Source organism: Saccoglossus kowalevskii, chromosome 2 (genome assembly GCF_978046115.1).
Source record: "Saccoglossus kowalevskii chromosome 2, keSacKowa6.1, whole genome shotgun sequence".
Lineage (NCBI taxonomy): Eukaryota > Metazoa > Hemichordata > Enteropneusta > Harrimaniidae > Saccoglossus > Saccoglossus kowalevskii.
Genome location: NC_140642.1, coordinates 15,552,754 through 15,572,332, shown reverse-complemented (window position 1 = coordinate 15,572,332; position 19,579 = coordinate 15,552,754).

The following is a 19,579-nucleotide window of genomic DNA, read 5'->3' as shown; positions in this document are numbered from 1 at the left end:
TTCGGTGTTTTATTTACCTCCAAATTTTCGACTACACTAAAAAATTGCCGACTCATTCTTATTCTAAAATTGCGACCAGTTTTAGTTTTCCTCCAAACGGAAAAAAACCGATGTGAGCGTTCAAACGGGACCTTCCTCAAAGGCATGAATCCGGGTTTCTGATTGACTGAGAGATTTTTATTTTATTGGTAACGAAAATATATTCTAAATAAACGAAGTTTCAAATAAAAACGAACACAAAAATCTCGGCATGTTGCTGCAGTTTAGCAGCTCTTATTGGCCGCTTAAGCTATTTTGATATTACGTTGCGGCCATAGAGCTGCAGATCGCGTCCATTGAGAACCGCACAGTTCGCCGCCCCGGGATCCCGGGGCGCACGCTATTTTTGATGTTATCGAACGATTTCAATGAAATTTAAAACGAATAAAAGTTATCCTTGCAAACACAAACATCTTAGGTATCTACTGACCGAAAATGAAGGACTATTTCTTCTTGAAAAGTATATATTTCTGTGTATAATTAGACCGAACGTAATTTAATCGATTGAACGACGGATTTCAAGATGACCTGTCATATGACCTGATCACATGACAATGACGAAGCATGCGCAGTTGACATTTTAACTGAAAATTGAGAATGGCAGGTTCTTGCATTCATTGTGGAGATGAGTTCCAGAAGAAAGTTAAAGGGTATCGCAGGCAATCCATTGCATCTAGACTTAAAACCTCAGAAACTGTTGACAATGCATTAGTGAATGTTCTAAAGCTGAAACCCATTACCTCGTTGGCTTGTTGTCTCTTTCCGCATAATATTGAGGAGCATTGGTGGTAAAATATACATCATACTTTTGCCATACCCTGTTGGTAATATGGCCAATGTGTGTATATTATTTAAAATACAAGTAGTACCTTCTACTTGTTGAGCTTTTAGGTAAAATTTAAAAATATCTTTCAGATTCTGGTCAAAAGATTCAACAATTTTGTCCTTTGTGAATTCCATGCTGTCTGCTGTCTGCTCCTGTCACTTGTAACACTCTTTGGCAAGTTACAAGATTATTTTTAGATTTTTCACAATATATAAATAAAACTGCTTGAAAAAAATATTTTTAATAATACATGTACTTTATTTGATTTTTTCAAAAAAAGATGAGTCACTTAATGGTGAAATGAAATTAAAATTATAAAAAGCCGTCTGCCGTTGTTTCGTCACATGAAGCGCTGTCCCAGACAGGCGCCGATGGCCGTCTGCTGTAGTCACGTGATTACACTCGTCACTAAAAGAGCCAAGTCACGTGATATAGGTCGGCTTCAAAATGGCGGCGTTCAATCGGAGGTTTCACTTCGGCACAGTTTTAACGTGAAATAGTCTCATTTACACGGGCAAATTTGATTAAAGCTTGCTGTAATCAGTAACAGATATATTTGTGAGAACATATTTGTCTATTTTTTCCTGCAAGTCGAGGTAATTTTATTACAATCACAATTTTAATGATACATAACTGGCATATTTAAAAATCTGTGCATTTCTTTAGGGAAGGGAACTGCAGCTCTCTGGTCGCCCCGCAACGTGTACCACGACCAAGAGAGCTGCATAAACTGCAGCAACTCGGCATGCTGCGTTTCTGAATTGTTGATTATTACCGTACTCAGTAGTGATTATAATAATGTAAACAAAATAAATTTGTTGAATGGTTATGAAATACAAATAAAAGTCAACTTAGTTTCATCGTAAGCGAATGATTCTGGTCTCGTATAAACGTTTGATGCTGTAGGATATCCGCCATGTTCTCTTAGGTCAAATAGGTCAAACCGCTAATTAACCAATCAAAAAGCTGGGTGATGCCAACGTGTTTAAATTACCATAGCTTATTTAAATATGTTAATGTTATTGAACGCAATGCGGAAGAGATGTTGTAGTACGATATTTTGGCTTGGATTTTGATGCGAAAACGGCATGATTTTTTTTAAATAAAAAACTGGTCATCTGAAGAATAATTTAACATTGTTCACAGTGATAACAGCTCATTCTCGAAAGGAAGCTTACCCGCTCACGCTAGTCACGATAAAAATCATACACGTGTACTCTTGAATAGACAGACGTCAATGACTACGGTAAAACTTACTCTATTTTAGCCGGCAGGATTGATTGAAATGTCCGAAAAATGACGCCAAAATACACCTTAAAAGTCCCATTTTATTTTCTTAAATCCCATTTTATTTTTTAATCCAAGGGCGAATTTACGGCAGAATCTGGTCCCTCAAATAAGGGACACGTGAGCTTTGATTCTAACCGGATACATTGCACTGGGTCGGGGAGATCGTTTGCTAAACTTCCATGCATCTTTTGTCCAATGGGTACCTGTACTTCGAACATTCGCAAGTTTTCCTAGGTAGTGCGAAACAGCTTTGTCTTTTGACCTATTAGTTTTGTGCTGACCTCTTCTCCGCGTCTTGATGTTTTGTTTTGCTTGTCATAATACTCACTGATTGATGACTTTGTTTAGATTTTGAGTTACAACTCGGCCACGACCTTTGCTTTTACCGTGAAACATGGGGAAGTTTACGTCAATTGACGGACATTGCATTTTTTAAAAACTAATGAAGCACACGGTCTATCCCCATTTTTTCATTTGCTGATTTCTATTCTGAAAAATTCGACCATCCGAAAATGCACCTTAATTTTGACTATAAAAACACGTCACATTTCTAACACCAATTATTTAAAACCGGTCGAAATTTTGGAGTTTTTATGGTACTTTAGATATCAGTGTGAAAGCTTAAAAATGGTTAATTATGCAAATTAGGTAATTAATATGTACAGATTTTAACCCACAATTATTCAGGTCTGTCTATTGTCCTACAGCATCCATGTACATTCATTGATATGTGATGTATAGTACCTGAGATATCAGTGTGAAAGTTGGTTAATTATGCAAATTAGGTGATTAATATGCACAAATATTTACCGGAAACTAATTGGGTCTGCATAATTCTAGATTCATTGAAATGTGATGATTAGTACTTTAGATATCAGTAGAAAAGCTGAAAAATAATTATGCAAATTAGGTAATTAATATGCACAATTATTTACCCTAAAACTAATCAGGTCTCTGCATAGTCCTAAAGGATCTATGTACCAAGTTTTATTGAAATGCGATGATTAGTACTTGAGATACCCGTGGAAAAGCTGAAAATTAACTAATTAGGTGATTAATATGCACAAATATTTATCGAAAACAATCAATCTCTGCATAGTCCTTGAGTATGTAAGTACCAAGTTTCATTGAAATGTAATGCTAACTACTTATATCAAATGCTGAAAATTAATTAATTATGCAAATTAGGTAATTAATATGTACTGATATTACCATAAAAACTATCAGGTCTGTGCAGTGTCATATGACATCTATGTACCAAGTTTCATTGAAATGTGATAATTAGTACTTGAGATATCAGTGGAAAAACCGAAAATTGACTAATCATTATGCAAATTAGGTAATTAGTATCCACGGATTATTACCAAAAACTAATCAAAACCTAGCATTAGTTCAGAGCATGTATGTACAAAGTTTCATCAAAATCCAATGAGTGGTTGTTTAGATATCAGTGGAACAATCATGGAACAGCTAAAAATCAGCTAATTAACATGCAAATTAGATAATTAATATGCACGGATTTTTACCAAAAACTAATCAAATCTGCGCATATGTTCAGAGCATCTATGTACCAAGTTTCATCAAAATCCAATGAGTGGTTCTTTAGATATCAGTGGAACAGTCATGGAACAGCTAAAAATCAGCTAATTAACATGCAAATTAGGTAATTAATATGCACGGATTTTTACCAAAAACTAATCAAATCTGCGCATGTGTTCAGAGCATCTATGTACCAAGTTTCATCAAAATCCAATGAGTGGTTGTTTAGATATCAGTGGAACAATCATGGAACAGCTAAAAATCAGCTAATTAACATGCAAATTAGATAATTAATATGCACGGATTTTTACCAAAAACTAATCAAATCTGCGCATATGTTCAGAGCATCTATGTACCAAGTTTCATCAAAATCCAATGAGTGGTTCTTTAGATATCAGTGGAACAGTCATAGAACAGCTAAAAATTAGCTAATTATCATGCAAATTAGGTAATTAACGAGCATGGATTTTTACCAAAACCTAATCAAATCTGCGCATTGGCCCAGAGCATCTATGCACCAAGTTTCATCAAAAACTGATGTATGGTTCTTGAGATAGCAGTGGAACAGTCAGACACACATACACACACACAGACACACTAACTGCAAAGACTCCCATTTTGTGCTTCGCACATGGGAGTCAAAAACACAAAAGAACTTAACTAGTAAATAAAGCTTTGTGTTGTGTAAATATAATTGTCAAGTTCTATAATTATGCCAGTATCTTTGCTCGAGAGTATATATGTGAACAGTATATTGTTATTTTTGGATGAAATTAGAGTCATAATTTTTTTTGATGAAGTTTTCCCTGCATGTGTTCATATTTTGGGCAATTCAGTAGAAAATGTTCTTCATCTTCAAATGAATTTATGTCACAGTTATTGCACATTCTTTTGTGCATAGCTTTCATAGTTTCATTTCCTAAGTTATGGTTACTAATTCTAAATTTTTTCAACATTCATTCAAGTTCATTCAAATATGGCTCAAAGATGTATTCTGTTTTAAATTTAGCATATGTTCTCAGTTTGCTATTTTCTTTGGAAATCATTTCTTTCCAAAAACTGGCATATTTATTTTCAAGGGAAGTTTTTAAAAATTATATTAATTTGATTTTTTTTGTTCTATAGTGAGTGTTTTTTCTTTTATGAAGTTTAGTGAATTTTCTTTCAATGTTGTATGTATTGCTTTTAGCATTGTGTTGTGCTTGTTCTAGGTGTGCCTGTTTTGTTAAGATTATCATCTGGGAGTTCCTTTATATGCAACCAGTAATTAATAGCTTGATCTTTTGCACTGAGTAGTAGTGGATAATGACCCACCTCTGCTCTTGATGCTAAGTTATAGGATTTTTATTTACTTGTAAGATTTGTTTGCAGAATTTAATATTGATTTTTTCAATTGATGTTTTGTCCCATTTAGCATTGTCCTGAATGTCCTGCAAATCTAGGGCCATAATTCTGAGCCTAAAAGCAAAATTGTTTTTATGTAAATGTTAAATAGTTTCATTTTTAGTGTTATTTCTAGATTTCCAAAAAATACTTTGTTCATGATGTAAATTGATTTTCCAGCTTTACCTGCTAAACTTGACACGGTATCAGCAAATTAAAACTCCCATTTGATTCCTAGATATGTATAACTGTTTGTTGTTTGAATGTTATCATTTCCAAAACTGAATTGGTATTTATTTCTCAATGTTGATGAACCAAAGATAACAACTTGGGTTTTTGAAAGGTTCACACTCAATTTTCACCTATTGCAATACTATTTTAGCGTATTTAATGATGTCTGTAGACCAGCCTGGGTAGTGGAAGTGAGGGCTAAATCATCTGCATATAAAATACTTAACAGTGTTATTATTCAGTGGTGATTCAGTAATGGCATTATCCAAACTATCTTTTAAATCATTAATAAAAATGTTGAAAAGAGTTGGGCTAATTGTACATTCCTGTTTTACTCCTCTATTAATAGTGAATTCTTTGGTTATATAATTATTTATATTAATGCAAGCTTTTGTTTTTGAATACATGTTTTTTATTATTTTGTAAATCTTGCCATTAATGTTATTTTTTAATAGTATATAGAATAGCCCTACTCTCCTTACAGTGTCAAATGCTTTGGCAATCTACAAAACAAACATGGAGTTTTTCTTTATTTTTAATGTGTTTCTGAATTAGAGTTTACAATACAAAAAATTGATCTGTTGTTCTGTGTTTTTTCTGAAGCTGGCTTGGTTGTTTTTGAGTATTTTATTTTTTTCAATGAAACAGTTTATGCGTTTATATATGATGGAACAGAAGACCTTACCAATACAACTTGAAACTGATATTCCTCTGTAATTTTGAGGGTGTAATTTGTCTCTTTTTTTGTTATAAAGATGAGTGATGCACCTTAAATTCCAAATATCTGGGAAAACTGAGCTACTCAAAACTAAGTTCTTTTTCACTAATAACCATATCTAAGTGATCATTTACTATCATTTTCTCTTCATGCTCTGACAATTCTTTCATTTTATTTTCCTTGAAACTATTATCATCTTTTTTTATTGTTTAGTGTTGCATAATATTCCATCCATTTAGTTGCTGAAATTGGATTATTATTATTTTGATCTGTATTTTTCATATGGTTAATAATTTTTCAAAACCCTTTTGAATTGAGTTTATTAAGATAATTTTCTTGGATTTGGTTTTTCTTTTGTTTTATAAGTTTCTTAATTCTTTTCTCTTTAGAATAAAAAAATTGTCTTAGTTGCATATCAAATGGTAATTTATTTATCAACTTTGCACAAGCCATTATATCACGTTTGCATTGTTTATCAAACCATCTGGGATTCTTTTTTTGTTTGTTTTTGTGAATACTTTTATTGGGATTGATTTTATTAAAAATACCCGAAGCTGAACTTTCTAGTAGCTGATTAAATTTATGGGATGTTATATTTACACTATTATTTTAAATTATGAATTGTGTTATTAAACTCTTTCTTTTGATGCTGAATGATGATTTATCCCATTTCCACTTCCTAGGCATTGGCTCTAATTTAGTGTGTTCATGTTGTGTAGTGTGCACATTAAGTAATGTTGAAATTTGGCAATGATCTGAATAAAATGTAAAACTGTGAACTTTGGTGAAAAGATCAGTTGTTGCTAAGCCATAGTCTACCACAGTTACCATTCCATTTGTAGTTTTCACAAATATCATCTGCTATGCGACCATTTAGAATTTTCAAGTTACAATATTTACAAAGATCACATAATAATTTTCCATAGCTGTTTTTGTTTTTATCCATGTTACAGCGGCTCAAATTAGTATCTATCATATAACCTGTTCAACCAAATGAAAAGATGAATTTGACAAAATCAAATTCATCTTCGTTCAACCTCGTTCAACCAGTTCAACCAAATGAAAAGATGAATTTGACAAAATCCAATTCATCTTCGTTCAACCTGTTCAACCAAATGAAAAGATGAATTTGACAAAATCCAGTTCATCTTCGTTTAACCACGTTCAACCTGTTCAACCAAATAAAAAGATGAATTTGACAAAATCCCATTCATCTTCGTTCAACCTCGTTCAACCAAATGAAAAGATGAATTTGACAAAATCCATTCCAAACTCGTTCAACCATGTTCAACCTGTTCAACCAAATAAAAGATGAATTTGACAAAATCCAATTCATCTTCGTTCAACCTCGTTCAACCACGTTCAACCTGTTCAACCAGATGAAAAGATGAATTTGACAAAATCCATTCCAAACAAATAAATGAAGTGGGTATGTATAAAGCTGTGACTTTAATTAACAGATTATAACTGGTGGTGTCCCAGTTGCATTTGGAACCAAAAACAAAACTATCAAAACAATAATGTTAAGCATGGTTACTGCTGAACATACACAGGTGACTAAAATGATCTAAATCAAAGTCAATTATAACAAGTCATTGAAAATGACACAGTCCCCGTTGAGTTCTCTTTGTGCTCGTCATATTAAAGCGGAGGGGTTGTCGCGAGCGTGTCCTTGAAACTTGAGTTCCAAGTGGCATATACAACAGATTGTTTATTTACATCAAAACACGTGTTTCGTGTCATAGTAATATGGCCAAAATAAAAACAGCCGTTATTCAGCCATCTTTGATCTGATTATGAAACACACTGATATGTATGATGTATGTGCCAAATACGAATGAAAATGGTACATCAATTGTGGAAATATAGTAGTAAGGCCAAAAAGTCAGATGGCTGTCAATCGGCCATCCTTGACCAGATTTTGAAACAAATTGTCATGGATATGCATCCTAACATGTATAAAGTACATGTATGTGCCAAATTTGAATGAAAACTGACAGAGCACGTCAAAGATACCGCATAAAAAAACAAAAACAAGATGCCTGCCAGTCGACCATCTTTGATCCATCATGGACATGTATCCTAACATGTATAATCTATGTACCAAGTTTGAATGAAAACTGACAAAGCATGTCCAAAATACAACATTTTCAAAAAACAAGATGGCTGCCAGTCGACCATTTTGAATCGAATCGCTAAACCACTGCATGTGCATATGCCCCACATAAGGTACTAGGCACATGCAAAGAATGAACGGAATCGGTCCACAGGATTCTGAAATATGACGTTGGATAGACTGACGCACGGACACACGGACGGACAGACTCAGGAACTCACGGACGACGGTCGGGGACATGTATTCTAACATGTATGATCTATGTACTAAATTTGAATGAAAACTGACAAAGCATGTCCAAAATACAACATTTTCAAAAAACAAGATGGCTGCCAGTCGGCCATTTTGAATCGAATCGCTAAACCACTGCATGTGCATATGTCCCACATAAGATACTAGGCACATGCAAAGAATGAACGGAATCGGTCCACAGGATTCTGAAATATGACGTTGGATAGACTGACGCACGGACACACGGACGGTCGGACGGACAGACTCAGGAACTCACGGACGGTCAGGGACATGTATTCTAACATGTATGATCTATGTACAAATTTTGAATGAAAACTGACAAAGCATGTCCAAAATACAACATTTTCAAAAAACAAGATGGCTGCCAGTCGACCATTTTGAATCGAATCGCTAAACCACTGCATGTGCATATGTCCCGCATAAGGTACTAGGCACATGCAAAGAATGAACGGAATCGGTCCACAGGATTCTGAAATATGACGTTGGATAGACTGACGCACGGACACACGGACGGACAGACTCAGGAACTCACGGACGACGGTCGGGGACATGTATTCTAACATGTATGATCTATGTACTAAATTTGAATGAAAACTGACAAAGCATGTCCAAAATACAACATTTTCAAAAAACAAGATGGCTGCCAGTCGGCCATTTTGAATCGAATCACTAAACCACTGCATGTGCATATGTCCCACATAAAGTACTAGGCACATGCAAAGAATGAACGGAATCGGTCCAAGGGACTCTGAGATATGACTCCGGACGGACACACAGAGACCGAATTATATGTCCCCGTTTTCGGACTTCGTCCGAACAGGGACTAATAAAAACATAACCAGTAAGAGTAAGAGTACTACAAATAGTGTACTTGACGTCTGCAACAACCACCTCACCCATAGCTCTAAACGTGCCCACCTAGTGTCTCTCCCTCATTTCAATTGTTTATACCCTCTTTGTGTCATTGCAGTTATTTGGAGGGGCATGTTAAATTACATTTGGGCTGGAGTGATTGTTCAGGTTAGTAGTGAGGGGGCCTTTAGGAACTTTCCCTATCATGGCTTTCACATACAATCCTACAATTTTTTTTTCCAAATTTTAATATGCAAATAAGGTATTTTCAAACTGGCCAATGATATCCGAGTCCCGAGCTGCTGCAGATCAGCCCTCAATTTGTGTAGTTTTCTTGATTTATTCTGCAGATATAGGTTAAATAGAGGTAAGGATATGGCTAAATTTGAAAGAGCAACTAATATTCTTCAACTTGGTATTCTTTTTTACTGTATTTTCGAGTTTAACAAATTTGAGCCTTCATCCCTTGTCTATTTTTTACACTAGATACCAGCCGATACCCCCCTCCCGCTCATAAGGAGTGCGTACAGTTGATCATAGTTCCTGGGCTCCCTGTGATTTTACATTAAATCAATACATATTGACATAGATAGACATAACATATTGTTTCATGATCCAAGCAAAAAATTGTCCACATGCACCTATATTAGAAACAAGATTGGCTGTACTGATATTTTGTCCTTGCACATAATAATAATAAAGGGCAAAGGTTATAGTGGTTACAATGTTTGTTGTTCAAAATTTATTATGTTCCTAATAAGTAATTTTGGTTCAGTCAGTTTTGGTTCTTCCAACTATGCACTGTCGGCGATTGCATTCTTTAACGCTACAATGCAAACTGATTTGCTGATCTCATCTGTTTTCAAAACTGTTAATTAGCAATTTATAAAGGTAAACTGAGTGAGGAAAATGTATTTAACATTGTTAAATATGGTCATCGACGAGCATTTGTTTAATAATAATTTACTCATTCACATCACATTCACTATAGTCAATGCTCACAATATATGACATATTTATTATTCAAAAATAATATTTTGAGTGCTTTGAAAGGGGTAGACTCACAAGTAAAAAGGCAGGGTTGAGCTCTAGGTCTAACATGAGTGTGATATGAACAAAACTGATTCTGCAAACTGATAACTATTGTTGACTATGTAATGCAATTACTTTTTACAAAGTATATTTGACAATTGCCGTTCCTAATAAATTCCTTATATTTCTCAATCCAGGTGACTACAGTTGCTAAAATACTCGGTATAGGAGATGTCCAAGATCATATGCTGTCCTCTGGACAAATGATGACCAAACAAGAGTTTGCAATCGCCGATGAAACTTCACAAATTAAAATCATTAAACAGTACATACAAATTTAATGAAATCACTGTTCGTTCGTATATGTCACGAAAACAACAACACTGCAGACTATCATTGAGCAACACAATCAACTTGACCACACTGTAAATATTGCAGATGCATCCGTCATTATAACAGGTTCCGTCTAGTATGCTGATGTCTCGTGCAAATAATTTTGAATTTGCCGCAAACAGCTGCACAACTTCAACATTGGGGCATCTTCTGTCAAATGCACAAACTGCAGAATGCGACAAAAATAACCAACGTAAAACCAGTTGTGTAAGAAGATATCACAATCAAAACATAAACTGCAGTATCGCAAATGGTATTACAATCGTATTTTCCCAATCATGATGTCACAAATTCAGATGAAATAGAATAAATGTTGTTAGATGTCATAATCTGTAAGTTCACAGTATTCACAGTAGACAACTTCAACGTTGTATCAATGAAAAAATGCGAAAGTGAAGAAGATGAACTGGACGCAATAGGTGAACATGAAAATAAAAAGTAGAGACAAAAGATGCAGGTCCTGCTGAAGACAACTAGGCACTGATGAACATTACATTTTTTGTTTTTCGTGTGACTGTTTGCTCCTTTAATTAGTCCATTTTCACTGAAAATACTTTTTGGGTGTTTCGTATGGAATGTATTTTTACTCATTTTTGGCAAGTTGAATGTAAAAGATAGGAAAAAAATTATGTTCGTTGGATTTTATTTTCACTGAATCCTTCCTTCAGCATTCCTTGGTAAAACAAACCCAACATTTTCGACATATTATTGAAAACAGCAGGTCTGATTATTTTGATACTAAACATATATATACCTCAGGTAGGCCCTTGTCAGATTTGTTCATTTCGTAGTGATATATTCAATTCTCTCAATTCTCTAATTTTGATAAATACCTTAATAATTTTTGGTCAAAAATAATATTTTCAACTTGTTGAAAACAGCAACTCTGATTGCTTTGATACTATACATATAGGGACCTCAGGCAGACCTCTATCACATTCGTTCATTTGATATCTTCAAATCCAGAACTGTCTCATACAGCAATATATTCTATTTTTGTCTATATATATTTAAGAAAGGTTTGCTACCAATATCAGTTAAATGCAAACCTATTTATTAAGTAAATAAATTAACCTCAGTTGTGTTCTATAATATGCATCTTGTCAATTTAGTCAGTATCTTACAATGAATTCTTGTTGTGTCAAACACTAATTACCTACCAGTACTTTAGATCATATAAGTTCAATGGATAGTTGCTATATTAGCTACAAACCAAACTGCAATTGCACCACGACAAAATAATCTTGTGCACAGCTAAGTTAATTGAATGTATTAGAAATGATTTGTGAAAATTTTAAAAATAATTTTCATTGTAGGAAATTGGGCTCCAGAATCTTTTCAAAATGTCACTTGCCAGTAAATTTAAAATTTCACTTGACCTGTACAGGAAATTACTTGTCCCACAAATTAGGAAAAAAGTTCAGTATAATAAAAAAATAAATTCGGTTTACTTTATTATTTCCCTAACTTCAACAGAATCACGAAACGTCTTCAAGCCACACAGCTACGAGTTTGATCGTTCTTCTTTGGTAATAATAATAATAGTAAATAATATACATTTCATAATACAAAAAAAAGCATGAACATGGAAGCGTCACACAAAATAAATAAGGCACCAGCCCAAAATTACAAAAAGCAAGTAAATAAATAAAAATACATGGCACTGAATCGGTGGTCAGAATTGACCTGGCTGAATTAAAAACCGCTTCATTATATCTTTACAGAATCTAGAAAGATTTAACAACTCCGATTTGTTAGATGTGTTAAATAGCTGATACATTTTTAAAGTGTTAGGTCTAATTCTATGATATGATTTCAAAAATCTCTCCCGTTCTTAATCAAGGCCAGACACTCAAAGATATAGTGAAATTCAACACCAAGGCATAAAGTACAAATTCTATCATGAACGGCCTTATTTTGATAGCGACCTGTGACAAATTGTGGTTCCCACATCTAAATTTACATAATTGAATACGATGTACTGGATCGAGTCTCAAAATGTAATTTTCCACAGATTTTGAATTTTTGTTTATTCTATAAGTGGTACACAACCTATTTTCTAGCAGATCAGGATTCCAGTTTTGTGTATACATGTCCGATAATCTAAGTTTTATCGCTTGCTTAAGCCACATTCTATTTACATTTGATCCAATCTGCCAAAGATTTGACATACCAACCTATCCAGGACACCTTTAAATTTTTAACATCCAGGCTGATTTGTATATATCACTGTCATGTAACACTTTCAATAAATTGTAGATTCTATGTGATAATTTGCAAGATTTACTTTGATACATTTTTAGAGTAGTATTATACATACTATTTTCCACCATCTTACGAAGGGGGCATACCCCAAGTTCACTGTATTCCATACAATTTGCAGTACTGTATTTTTGTGTACTTTGGGAAGCCGTTTACAAAACTTGAGATAAGAAGATTCTATCTGGGAAAAATCTGCATGGCCCCATTTTTCACATCCATACAATAACACCGGAACGACTAACTGATGAAATAACTCTAGTTGTATGTCGATGGGTAGACATAATTTTGTTGCCTTCATCAGTAAGCTGAACATGGCACGTCTGGCCTGGTTTGTCTGTTTACATATTGCTTTCCTGAATTTATTATAATTGAATGTTATGCCAAGATAAATATTATCAAATGTTACTTCAATAGTTTCATTGCCAAACTTAAACGTGGGGAACATTTAACTCCGCTGTCGACAAAGTAATTGTAATAATTGTTCCTTTTCTTTTTCGTTTTTGTTTTTAATCCAATGTACATCTTGTACTCTGAACTTCGGCATCCATGGAGCTAACTCGTAATTTCCATGATCGTGCAACGCACGTCGGCAATCTATACGTTGCAATTTCACGATTGCATAAAGTCTTTCAAATAATTCTGGCACCTTCAATTTTTGCCCATTGGTCGACAGTTTTATAATGTGGTTCATAATGTGGTTCAATGTGCAAGAATTGTTTTTCCAATCAATCGGTATCCATTTGTTAGTCTGTCTGGTTGAAACACATCGATGCGAACTTTTTGCGCAATTTTGATAAAATGTTGTCCGAAAGCTGGCAAGGATAATGTGTAACGATCTGAAAGTTAAATAGTTTTAAGTTCACGCTCTTCTGTGTTTTTGAATCGGCTCCCACCTTGTTGGTTAAATATCTGCGCGTGTTGTCTTCAAGATGTCTTGTACATAGTACCTGTGATGATGATGGAAAACATGCTTTAATGGCCTTCGTGAGGGCTGCTTCTTCATCCGATCCAGTAACTATTCTTGATATCTGAGTACCAATAATGTCTTCTGATAACTTAGTCTGAATGTGTGAGAAAAATCGTTGGCATGCCGCGTATTGTCCGTCATAGTGAAGATATATTGCAGCTAGCATATGATTGGTGAATGTCCTGTTGCTTTTCGAATTAAATTATTGTGATAGTATACATTCGTTGCATAACATGGACCAACATTAAATGTTCTGTCGATGCCAAGAACGTTCGGATGTTAGAATTTGGGGTACAAAACTGCTGAACGTCCTTCAAACTGTCAGGTAGGTATAGAACAACACATGCTGGGCTCCCTTTCATTTGCACAATTTCTTGGACAAATGGGTGGTCGTGGATTTGTGAGAAAACTGTTAGCATATCATCAGCGGGATTCTTTCTATGGTGTCTTGGCTCAGCTCTAGTTTTTTTGTCGGCGATTTATTTTGCGTTCGGGACTTGCTTCAAATCCCTGGGAGCACACAATGAGCCTTCTAACGTCTTATTTATATTGTCGTAGACTTCACGAAGCTCCTTTGTTTTGACAATATCATCAATTTTTCGTATAACGTTTCGTGATGTTCTCACAGAACGAGCAGAGGTAATTTTGGCATTGCCATGGGGTACACTGTTCGGTTGATAATGTCCAATGTATTCCACAACTGCTGTTTTCTTCAAGTTCAGCATGGCATCTGGACACTCCCATACATACAATACTCTTCTTCTGAACGATGGGTCTCGTTTTAATGATATATAATATCGTTTAAATGATATAATATTGTCGATAGGCTGAGGGTCCACTGGAACCCGTTTTCCTTTGACATATTTTCCGTCTTTTTTTTCTACATATATTAATTTAAAGAGCGTTGTCCGTTTGACCGACGATCGGCATTCTCCTGGTTGTCGATTACAAATAAAACGTTCTCTTTTATGCTTGGTTGTATTGATTTACCACATGGTTGTTCAGTTTGCATTAATCGCAGAACTTCTGGGCTCACAAATTTCACTTGATTGATCCTGGTGGCGCCTGGAACACGTACACGCTCTGGTAACCTTGATGACTGGCTGACTGACAAACTTGGAGATATGTTGAATGTACCTGGCTGGCTGGTCGATGAACTTGACATGAATGGGCGGTCCTGTGACTGGCTGGTTGATGAACTTGCTATTGGTGAATAAGTGCGTGACTGGTTGGTAGACGAACGTGAACTTGGTGAATGATTTAGTGACTGGCTGGTTGGTGAACATACTATTGGTGAATACGTGGTGAATTGGTTGAATTGGTTGGCAGATGAACTCGAACTTGGTGAATGATTTAGTGACTGGCTTGCTGGTGAACTTATGATTGGTGAATAATTCAGGGAAACTGTTGACTGGTTGAGTGGTTTGCTGGTGGCTGGTAAATTATACGTCTTATTCATGTCCAATCTCTTCTGAAAATAGGAAATGAAGCAATATAAGTTATAACGTAAATTTGAATGCTAATCACAGTGATGGTGACAAAAATGCATGTCAATACATGTCCCTCACATCCCTTTCAATTGTGGTCGTCGATACTTGCATAATTGTCCAATTTGAAATTGAAATACATACGTCACTGGCTAATTAACATTATAAAATTGTACTATTCTTACCTGTCTCTTTGGAGTAGATGATTTGGTGACAAATGATGCAAATGATGGCCGAGGTGGACAACAAACGGTAGATAAATGTACCGTATCAGGCTTCTTTGATTGCAATACTGGTACAAAATGGTTTGGTGCCCATATCCGTCCAGGTTCAGGCTCACTGACTGTAGTCCACATAATCACGATTGGTGTCTTTGCTGTTGCTTCTTTTTTAGGAATGAATGTTCTGATCAACATAGGTAGACATTTGTCCAATAGTCCGTTCACTGGTGGGTAGACAGATGTGATCGGTGTCTTCAAGACTGTTGCTGCAGCGTTGATTGTCCATGCCGACGAATATCTGCCATCCACAGCACAGTTACATGCTGCATTCAACGTAGTCAGGGGACACAAATCTAATTCCGGTATTATTGTGTTTCTTTATATATACATCTTTGTTGGTCACTATCTCTATACAAGTCTGCACTCTCAACTCTTCTGCGAGCGATTCATTTCCAATTATTGTATCAGGGGGGAATTCTTCTCCTCTGGGGGTTCTCCACACCTGTCGGGGGGAATCTCATCTCGTCTCAATATCGCGTCCCCTTGAGGTACGGGACCGGGAAAGTCACTTAAACTTTACAGTCAAATAAGACACTTACACCGGAATACAGTTCAACTCTCGTCTTTGTTGGTCAGTCGAGCACTCTATAAGACACAGCGCCCTGGGGAAAAGTCGCCAAGACCAACTAAAACTCTCTTTATTCATTTTCAAAACTCTAACCAATTACAAAGCAGTAAAAAGACTAAGGCGTAACCTTCAATCATACAGCCAATCACACTAAGTACTGAACACGTCATATCTTTTGATTAATCATTTACTACATTAATAATTGCGAATACTAACTGTCAGAAATAGTAGTCCAAATAGCGACGGTTATCTCGTAATTAGTTCCAAATCACTGAGCCAAGTTCCGTCCAGAACCTCAAATGGCCTAAACGGTGCCAGACATAACACATCCATTCACTTGTAATCAACTAATTAAGTCGATCAACAGATACGCAAAAACAAATTCATCACAATTGCCAGAGACAGAGAATTGAGAAAACAATTCCCATCACCGGACACTGTAGCTGGCATACGTCCACGAACTTCACCTAAGAGTCAAACAAATAAAAAGAATAAATAACATTGCCGAGATCACATATTTTCTTGGAATACCCATCACTGTTACGAATTCAACAAAATGGATTGTGTACTCACCTGATTTTTTTAAGACGTCAATATTTCTGGTCCCAAACAGCAACTCTTCAATCGTTGTTTGAACTACTGGGGTATTTCGTAACAATATTTTTTTCCACTTTAACTGCAGTTTCCAGCATTCCATCAGTATATGTAGCATTTTCCAGACGTAAAAGTGCGTTTCCGTAGTCAAAAACTCCTCTACTGTGGGTACAAGGTTACACAAGTGATCTTCAGATAGATTTCTAGAGCTAGTCGCTGGTAGGTGTTCACATCTTGCATGGTACCAACATCTGCATCCATAACAAAAAATGAATCCATCATTGCACTGAACACCACAGGTACCGCAAGGCCACTTGCGTTTTGTAGCAGGTGAAGATTTTCTGACCATAGTGACAGGCAGGAAATACAGTAGTATACGTATAATATACGTATAAAGGATAATCGGTATGATAGCGAGGTGATATCACTAGCTGATCAAATTAATATGACTCTTTCGTGAAATGTACTCCTTTTGGATTGCCAGGCTGTGATTGGTTGGATTATTTTTGAATACCATTACCAAGATCGTCCAATAACTTAAAGAAGGTGGTTAGTCCTTTGTTTATGTGTGAAATGTTAGTGCACCGTGTCAAAGATTACTGCAACAATCGCCTGTTAAAGAGGCAGTATGGTTAACTTTGTGCATTTTTGAGAATTTTTTAAAATCTTTGATACTTCATTCATTCATTATATGCAGCTATTTTAGAAATATTCGTTTGGCAAAAAAGGGAAAACTTAGGTGCGCCTGCATACTTTCAAATTCTGATTTAACTATTCTTCTAAGATCGCTACTAACAATGGGCATTTTTGAAAATGCAATGCAAAGTTATCCATATTGCCTTTTTTAACTGAATGTTGTGCCGTAAATGACTATTTCACGTTGTTGACAGTGAATCAAAGTGACGTAATTTCGAAAACTATGAGTATAGTATATTAAAGTTCCAGCTGAAATCTCAAAATACGGACAATCATATGGGGCCGAAAGTTCACGAATTGTGATGTAAAAAAATATTACCCAGTGTCATGAGTGATTAATCAAACAAGCTGAATTAAATCATAAGTGACGGGAAATCCGCAACGCGCGTCACAAGTTTACGTTCGACAGTGACGTCAGGTGATCGCCGGGATCTTCGTCGCATATCACCGAAGTTGCATACCATTATTATTATAATTATAATCCTTTGTTACGATATACATTGACTAATATAATTCGGTTTGTTTGATTGATCACACATAAGACAATGGCAACGCAGGTGACGATGTGTATTTAAATATATATGGTGATTACGATATACATTGACTAATATTTGGGAATTGTTACACAACGTCCAGATTATAATTCGGCTTGTTTGATTAATCACACATGAGACAATGGCATGTTCTTTTTAATATCTTTAATGACTATAGTTATATTTGAAATGTACAGCACTCATGACTCAAAGAATATATTGTTCACAGTTTCATAAATGAACGCACTGCTTGTTGCAACTGTACCCAATCGTTATTGGTCATGCACAAACACATATCTCGCATGTATGCACATTATTATGATATTATTGCTATAAGATATGACATAATAATGTTTCCCCGTACTGTCCTGCCTAAATATAAATATAATTACTTGGTGAAACATTGGTTCTTTCAATAAGTGTTAGTGATAAAAATATGTGTCACATCATGGAAGAATTAATTATAGGCGATGGAGGTGTGAATAGCCTTTGGTGTAAACATGCCAAACAATCAACACGAATAAAAGCACTATTAAACAACGGAATATTCAGTCGGTCAGTCATATCATTTTGCTCAGCTAATCGTAACAGACCTCATACCCAGCATGTATTCTGACTGTGATTACACGACGTCAACTTGGCATAAATTGCGTAAGTTGCATTATTACATATTCTTGACGAACGAACTCATGTCGGATGCAAAAAGATATTACGTACTCTTATATAGACTAATAATAACACTCATGTACAGTACTCATTCCGCCCAACCTCCCGCTTTTATCGCTTTTGTTCGCTCGCTCGCTCGCTTTTGTTCGCTCGCTCCTGCTATGGCTGGCTTCAGAAACATCGTCCGCTTGCCAACCGACCGCTGGAGTAACAATGATCGTACATTGTATGTATAAATTTAGGTTTTAATGACGATTCAAAACACAACGCCTATTGCTTCTCTGTTTTGGAACAAAGACGCCTTCAAATCACTTGACACATTGTAACGTTTGCTACGCAAGTCGAACTGTGACCTGTATTTACATATTTACGTCCTAGTGTGTGTAGTTCAAGCAGCTATATAACTGGTCAATCGCGATATGTATTGAGTACTAGTATTTGTGTGTTGTTTCCGTGTGTGATTTTGACTAAATTTATTCCGAACGGCGCTCAAAATAATTTTACACTTTGTTATTTGCGAACGCAACTCACACTATGACTATGATACTCAATTTGCATAAGTAATACGAATGCTGTAGTTCAGAAAATCTATTGGTTAACTTTTGCCCGTGTCTGGGTGCGCAAAACAAAACTGCACATATAAATATCGCATAGCTGAATTTCTACAAATCAATTGGACTTAAACTACTAGTATAATGACTGTGACGATTAATCGCTTGTCTGAGTACATGCGGCGACGAATTATTGGATTGGCAGCAGCCGGACGAAAAATGAAAGAGATCTCGGAACACTTAATTCAAGTTTGTTGAGGAAAACAAAACAAGCGCAGCCAGTGATACATTTTGAAAACAAAA